This window comes from Trachemys scripta, chromosome 2 (genome assembly GCF_013100865.1).
Source record: "Trachemys scripta elegans isolate TJP31775 chromosome 2, CAS_Tse_1.0, whole genome shotgun sequence".
NCBI lineage: Eukaryota > Metazoa > Chordata > Testudines > Emydidae > Trachemys > Trachemys scripta.
This window is the reverse complement of record NC_048299.1, coordinates 2,807,705-2,816,259: the sequence shown is the minus strand read 5'-3', so window position 1 is coordinate 2,816,259 and position 8,555 is coordinate 2,807,705.

The following is an 8,555-nucleotide window of genomic DNA, read 5'->3' as shown; positions in this document are numbered from 1 at the left end:
GGGTTTAGCAGGCCAATACTCAAACCACTGAGCTATCCCTCCCCCATGGAGGGAGAGAGCAAAACAGGTCACTCACCAGGTAAACAATTACAGCAAGCATCCTGATGTAGTAAGATGAGGCCCTGAAACAACCTCTTGTGTCAGAGGCCCAGTCTGAGGCCTGAAGCCTGAACCAAAGTACTTCCAGGCATTGCTAAGCAAAAGCTGGGCTGTGAGCCAGAGGCAGGCCCCACTCACAGAAGTTGGCGAGAAGAGGGTTGCTAGAAGCAAGTGCATCCATACATAAGTGCTAATAAGAGGAACTTGTGCCAAGATGACATCAGAACGCTCCACAGAGGCAAGTGCATCTTAAAGACAGGGTCAAAAGGACAGCATGATGGATAGATCTGTTTGAAAAAACATGATCAAAGGAGGAGACAGCACCCTAATGAGTCAAGGGGCTGTACTTCAACACGTCAGTAGGGATGAGTAATCTGTCCTGTAACTGTATAAAAATAGGTCCCGGAGTGCACATCTTTGTCTGGCCTAGGGGGCAGTGGAAAGTCCCGCCACTGACTGAGCCGGTCCATTGCCAGGGGGCACAAATTCGTAGTGTGTCTTGTAGAGTCTACGGGAAACTATTCCTGTGCTTCGTTTGACAATAAACCTGGCTCAGATTCCTTCGTACCTTACTAGAGTCTGTGGTCTTTGGGGGTTCTCTCGGGGTTTGCTGTGTCAGCGATCTGAGCAGAGCAGGGCAGCACACAGAGGGAACACTCACGCAGCCGACTGTTAGCATCATCAAACAAGAGCAGAGCACCACACCAATAGCTACTGACCACACCTGATATCTTATTTTCCTCAACAATTTTGACTATAGTCTAACACAAGGTGACAACAACTTCTCATACAGTTCTTTCCCACTCGCCTCACACAATCCTCGCTTCTACAAATCTCACGTTATTAGGGTTACAGCTAGCCTGATTCTTGCTCACATAAGGGGACTATTTGAATTTGAATCCCCGTCAATTCTTTCTCTACTTCCACACACCCCTCTTTTGTGCTTCTAGCACAACTAACATTCTTAAACCTCCATTTGCATCAAGCCCTGGATTTCAGATTCTACATCAAATGCTTCAACATTAGGGGTTTTGATTGGATGCAATGACAATGCATGATTAGCATGGACATGAAAAGTATTACTATTATGTCCTTTACAACAACAACAACATAATCCTAAACTAAACAGCAACAATAAAAGCAGTAACATTCCCATAATAATAATATGATGGGGTTGTTGTACAGTTTTAGTCACAAAGCACAATACATCATACTTAGTACATACAGTAGACACCCTATAAGCTGTAGGAAAGGCATACTTCTCAACTTGATATATATTTTGAAGCATGTGAATTTGCCCTTGTAATTCAGAGATTCTTTGAACGTCTGGTAATAGTGAAAGCAAATTTTGAAACCGATCAGATACTAAACTAGTCCAATTAAAGGATATCTGAAACCTAAGGGCTACTTGTAAAACTCTATCTGCAGGCCAGTAAATAATATGATTGCCTGCAGCAGTAGTAAGATTAAAATGTATATCTCGCAATGTGGTGGCTTCAACATACACACAGCTATCATTAGCTTGAAAAAGTAGGTGTCCTGTCTGGCTAGTTCCTTGTCCCCTACCCTCCCAGCAAACATTGTCATGAACAGTGACAACTTCTCCTGGCTTCAGTTTACATGGCTGTGGAGGTTCTAACGGCCAAAATGTCCATTGACTCCCTATCCCCATCCAAATGTCGGGTGTTATTCCAGGAGCACTGACTAAAAATCGATTAGGCATACCAGGTAGTCTAATTTCCCAAATGTCTTGGTGAATTACCCATTCCCACATGCATCCTCCCTACGGACCCGGCAGGATTCGGTATGTGGGAGCCCACACCCCTCCAACCAGTCCGTATGCTTGGAAGGAGCACTGTGAACGTCCGCACTTCCACCCAGAAAATCTCCAAGTATGTCTCTATAGCCACAGATCAGATGGTATTCCTGTAAGGGTAGTGGGCCACGCCTGGTGCTAGAGATCACTCCAAATGGCCATTAGTTGGTCATTCAGGAAAACTTGAATTTCTGAACATGCCAAATCCCACTGCAATGCCTTCCCAGCCTCAGTGATCTTCTTCTTCCTCCTGTATGCCCTCTGCCTCCCCAGCCAGACAGGCAGGCAGGCCCGGCCCCCATTGGCTCCTCCAGTTGCTGGATGGTTCTGAACATGCGGGATGAGAAGAAGATTCCCTGGCGAGGAATTAATGTTAAAGATTGGTACTGTAACTCCTTTGCTAAAATGGATTCCCAGTGCAAGGGGAAACAAAAGCAAATCAAGTACCTGGGTCAAATAACATGTAGGCACCCTTTACTAGAGGGGCCTCTGAACTTTATTGGGAGTGTTCCAGGGGAAAAGCCTGTGTCCTGTAATCTACCCTGAGAGACTACAACTCCCATGACGCCTTGGGGAAAGAGGGGGAGACTTCCTCATGCAGGGGGAGCAGGCGGTGGACTCCATTTTGGGAAAACGAGTGAGATTGCTGCTGTGGAGCTCTGTCCATACCAGGAGCTGCTGCAGGGGCTTTGATGGAGCAGGAAGCCTCAGAGGCTGTTGGTGGCTTCACTGGAGCCAGGGCAGAGACAGCTGCTGTGCCTAGAGCTGACTGAGGTGGGCCTGCAGTGAAGGAACTGTGAGTAAGCCTCACTCTGGTTTGGGAAAGTACTTGCAAGTGTAAGGGGACTGTTATCCCCTCACTAACATTCAGTGGGGGTGTTTGGGTATCTAGCTCCCAGTACCAAAAGGGGAAGGGTTGATGGGAAATCAGGAGCTGAGACTGACAGTCCCTGGGGGCAATGGGGAGAGGCCAACTCTCCAGGTCAGCCTGATTGACGGGATGGTCAGGCTAATCAGGGAGTCAGGAGGCCGGGGGGTCCCGTCCTGGTGTGAGCTGGAATGGCCTGGGTCAGACAGAGTGGGGCCGAGCTAAGGAGAGGGCAGGGGCCCGAGCTGAGCTGCTGGGAGCAGAGCTGCAGCCCCAAAGCCAGAGCACGGCCCAGAGAGAGCAGAGCTGCCCTGGGGGCAGAGCTGCAGCAACCGGAGCCAGGGGGGCCAGACAAGCAGCCCAGGGAGCTGGAGGCAGAGCAGCAGCCGGGCTGAGGCCGAGTGGGGCTGGAGCCGGGGCTGGAGCCGTCCGGAGCCGGGTGCGGGGAGCAGCTGGGGAGAGGAGGGGGACCCTGGGCAGTGGGCCCAGCACAGGGAGACGCCTCAGCCAAGAGGCTCTGCAGGCCAGACCTGGAGGGGGATCGTAACCCTGTCAGGCCGGGGGCGACGCTGGGAAGAAGGGTCCTGCCACCTAGAGCCTGAGAGCGTGTGGCCACCGCCAGAGCAAGTGTCCGACCCGCAGCGTCTCTGCAGCACGGCCAGGGTCTGAGAAGAGGCCTGGTATTTACAAGAACAGACTGAACTGCCCTGACGTTCCAGAGACACTGTTTGTGATGTTCCCTGCCACAGAGCAGGGTGACGTGTTTCCTTCAACCTTTCCCATTTTTCCTTATTCCTTTTTAAACTAATTGTTAATTAAATAAACTGTATTGCTTTAAATCGTATGTAATGATCAGTGAGTCAGGAAAGCATCCAGTGCAGAGAGTACCCTGGAGGGGGGACACCCTAGCCCCTGACCTACGTAACCACAGCAGGTTTGGGGGTCGAGCCCCCCAGGAATCCTGGGCCCAGCCTTGTCAGGGTTACGAGGATTCTGCCAGACAGGAGAGGGCAAGGGGAGTCCTCGAGGGCAGGGAGGCCTCTGGGTAAAGGAAGTGGGAGCGAGGACTCAGATCCTTCCGCTAGCCCATTTCACCGGGGTAGTGCAGAAGCCAGGAAAGTTCCCCACAATAGCGGGACCATTCCCCTGCTTACATAATGGAAGGGGCACAGCAGAGAGACTGAGTCTGAGGAGAGGCAGGTGATCTTCCCACCAAACCAGGATCCCAGAGCTGCTGACATTTGGTGGAGCCGGCTCCAGTCGTCAGTGGGGTTGTGCAGCTTGTTGCCTTGGCTGGTCTGATACACAGAACCAACAGAGCGCTGTCTCCAGTTGCAGATCTTCCAGCGCACCCACGCAAGTGCCTAGGACCCTGCAATCCAGAGGAGTGCACACTCTGGGGTGGGGCGAATGGTGGCCGTGTAAATGCCAGTTAGATAAGTTCCATTTATTCCTGTATATCATATTTGTTAATTGATTTTATTCAATTGACCCCTGTGGATTTAAATGAGCAGTGACACAATCTTAGACGGTTATACCCTGATTTTTTAAGTTGTTAAGTAAAGGTGTGTTAATTCTAACGTAAGTATATTGGATGTATATTATTTAGAATTGGTATTTTTTAGTTACACCCATTCCATAGATTATATTATTATTAGAATAGCTTTATTCCTGGAGGTTCCCAAGGCAGGCCATTGAGTGTGTACAGGGGCCAGCCAGGTGGAGACACCTCCAATTTTAAATTCCTTTAGAAGTAAAGGGATTGCAGCAGAGGGGTGACTAGAGGATTCCCACCTATCCAACAGCACCACTGGGATACTCAGGATCTTCTTTAATGTCAACATCATCAGGAGCCCAGGGACAAGGTGAGTGTTGCCTGCTCCCGAGTAACCCAGGGAGGAAAGGGGGGTTACAAACATTTCTTCCAGTTTGCACACCAAGGTAAGACAGTATTTTAACAAAATAACATGACTTCATAAAGACCCAGTGTGACGTTCTGTATCTCGTGGGAACACCTGACACCCCCATGTTCATCCTTATAATAGGATTGTGTGGGATCTAATGCAAAGTTTGTCATGTCCGGTGTCTTCGGAAGGCTCATGATGTACTGAGCACTGTTGTTATGGTAATGTTATAGTAATGTTATAGGTTGTAATTTCATATATATAATTATGAGGCTGAAAATGTGTCCTCATGACTTAAAGCAAGCCCTAGCAAAAACTCTCCAGGAGCAGAGGGGCAGTTCACACCTCATCGGGGCACATATGGGACAAACCCAGCCCAGTCTCACAGGAACAAAGGACACTGGCCTAGGCAACAACAAAGGATCTGTTGGACTCTCGAGTGAGTCACCCCCCTTCCCTTGGTCAGTTTGGGACTGTGATGAGGTAATACTCACCTGACTCTGAAGGGGGGGGGGGAGGTGCAAAGCCAAGAGGGAAGAAAGGACACAGTAAAAGGGAGACACGTTTGCCAGGCTCTTCCTCTCTCTCTTCCACCTCCATCTACAGACACCACCAAGCAACTGAAGCACTGATCAAAGAGGAGAGCCTGGCTGAAGGGCAACCAGCCTGCCTGTGGTGAGAAGCCTCTTCGTTTGTAAGGGCATTATAAGTGTTAAGATCAGTAGAATACGTTTTGCTTTTATTTTATTTGACCAAATCCGACTTGTTATGCTTTGACTTATAATCATTTAAAATCTGTCTTTATAGTTAATAAATCTGTTTGTTTATTCTACCTGAAGCAGTGCGTTTGGTTTGAAGCATATCAGAGATTCCCCTTGGGATAACAAGCCTGGTACATATCAATTTCTTTCTTAAATTGACAAACTCATATAAGCTTGCAGCGTCCAGCAGGCATAACTGGCCACTGTAAGACAGAGGTTCCTAGGGTTGTGTCTGGGACCGGAGATATTGGCTAGTGTCATTCGGTTGCACAATCCAAGGAGCAGCTGACATGCCAGAGGCTGTGCATGAACAACCCAGGAGTGGGCGTTCTCACAGCAGAGCAGGGTAAGGCTGGCTCCCAGAGTCAAGGATAGGAGTGACCTAGCAGATCACCGATTCAGATAACACCAAGGGAATGTCACAGCCAGTCAGCCATCAAACATGTCTAAAAACGTAACGTAAGTAAAGTCGACGTGCTTTGTATAGGATTTTCTTTGGCAAGCCTGATTTTTAGAGAGATTCATTATTGAAACTTTTAACAGATGTTATGCTTATGGAATAGTGCATTGGAATCCAGCTGTGGGTCAGAGATTGTTCTTAGAAAATGTCTACTGGAATATTTCTGTTTTGTCTTTTTTAATTTAATTTGATAATAGCTTTAAACTATGATAGGACAAAAAGTTATATACTTGTCAAAATCCTGGAATCTTCCCCCTGTGTTTTATTTTCCATTGACCATAATTCTTGTGATTTGATGTTGGGAGTGTCAGAATTGCATTCAAGGTACGAAACTGTATAACTGTGAGATTTGCACAGTTTGGCTAGAGAAGCTCACTGTAGCAGGGTGGACACCTGCTCTGGCCTGGAAGGGCCTGAGATAGCCCAGGGAGTAGACAGTGTGAAGGCTGAGCTGATTAGGGGAAGTGGCTGCAGCTGGGGCCATGCCCCAAACAGACTCAACTGGCCTATATAAGAGGCTAGGAGCCTGGAGCTCAGTAGAGTCTCTCTCTGCCTTGAGAGAGAGAAGGGCCTGGCTGCAGGGAGCTAGACAGGGTACCTGAGTGGAGCAGGGCTGGGGAAAGGCTGGGGAGCTCCAGCCTGGATAGCCCCAGGCTGCGGCCTGGTAATAGGCCAAGGGGTACTGGGGGTTGCAGAGGGCAGCCCAGGGCTAGGCCAAGGCAGCAGGTCCGAACCCAACCTTGCCGATGATGAGTGGCCTATACTGCAGTCTGCCCCAGAGAGTGGGGGCTAGCTGGTGACTGGCAGTGGCCTTATCCTGAGGTGAGGTGCAGTTAGTGGGTGGGGGTTCCCCTGGGAGGGGAGACCTAGCATGCGGGTACTGCCAGGAGGCAGCACCCAGAGCAAGGGGCACCGGGGTCCTGGGAGGGACACGGGGGCCAGAGAAGAGGAAAGGCGGATCACTGGCCTGCAGAGGGCCCTCCAGAGGCTGGTGAGCTAATTCCCTGGACGACCAGCAGGAGGCGCCGCAGGGGTGAGTCCGGACCCTCTTACACTCACATGGCAGGATTTTGGTCTGAAGTCTGAATTGAACATGTCTTTCTTACAGACAGTTGTACGTAGATAGGGCCTTTAGAATCCAGTGGCACTTAAGGACCAGTTTCTGCATTATGAGTTATTGGGCATGAAAGAGAAATTGTGTGACACTTGCAGTAGAGCAGTGGTCACCGACTGGTCGATCGTGGAGTCGCTGACAGTCGATTTCACTCCCCCATCTTGTTTTTTTTTTTTTTTTTCAAGCTAAAGTTAGGCATCAAATAAAGTGGCAAGCATGAGCGCATCAGACCAGACCCTTTCAAACCAATCACGTTGCTAGCGAGGCCTGATGAGTTGACCCCCTCAACGTGACAGGTTATACATTTGAAACAGCTTCGTAACTACATTTAAAATGGCACTTATTATTGGTTGCAAGTGCAGAATTGGGGAAAAAAAAAAAAAAAAAGCTTATTGTGCATGGTGCACATGTCTACCGCTCAGAAGTGTTTCCTGTAGATTACAGTGGTAGCTAGTATCTAGTATTCTCTTTTTATAATAAAAAAACATGCCTAGCTAGCTAGTGTTGACAATGAGTGACGAACCCGGGCCAGCTAAAAAGAAACTGAAAACCTACAACTTCACTTCGGAATTGGAAAGTGAATTTCTGTTTGCAACAGTGAAAGGTAAGTGTGTATGTCTTCTATGTCACACAAGTATATCAATAAGTTAAAAGGGGAATTTAGAAAGGCACCACAAAACAAGGCATAGCAAATTCAAGGACAGTTTTTGCTTGAATAGCACGCTCTGTACAGAGAGTTAATGAATTGAAGGCCGTTTTGAAAGATCAACACTCATGTTTTACTAAACCAGCAGCAAAAGAGAAGGCCTCTACTGAAGCATAGTTTCGTGTTTGCCATCTGCTGGCAAACACAAGAAATCGTTTGCGGATGGAGAAGTATTTAAAGAGGCAATGACTGTGGCAACGGACTCCTTATTTAAAGACCTTAAAAACAAAGAGGAAATAATGACGGTAATCTCGAACATATCTCTTGGTGCTTCCACAGTAGCAAGACAGGTGGAATCTTTGTCTGAAGATGTCTTTCAGCAACTACAGCAGGATTTGAGTGACTGTGAATGCTTTTCACTGCACTTCGATGAATCGGTCGACATGACTGACACAGCCTAGGTAGTTGTTTTTCTTTGAATGGTTTTTAAGGATGCGACAACTAAAGAGGACCTTCTGACTATTTTGCCCCTTAAAGAGAAAACAAGAGGTGAAGATATCTACAATGAATTCAAAAAGTACATGCTTGAGAAAATCATTCCAATCAAGAAACTTGTTTTGATCACAACGGATGGTGCACCCGCCATGCTTAGCGCACATGCAGGCTTTGTTGGATTTTGTAGAAATGATCCAGATTTTCCTTCATTTGTGAATTACCACTGTATTATCCACCAGCAAACACTAGCAAGTAAAGTTATGGACTTCTCACATGTAATGAAAATCATTGTCAGAATTGGAAACTTGATTTGAGCAAGAGCCCTCTGGCACCACCTGTTTAAAACTTTACTTGAAGTGGATGCTGCTTGTGGTGAGCTGCTCCTCCATGCA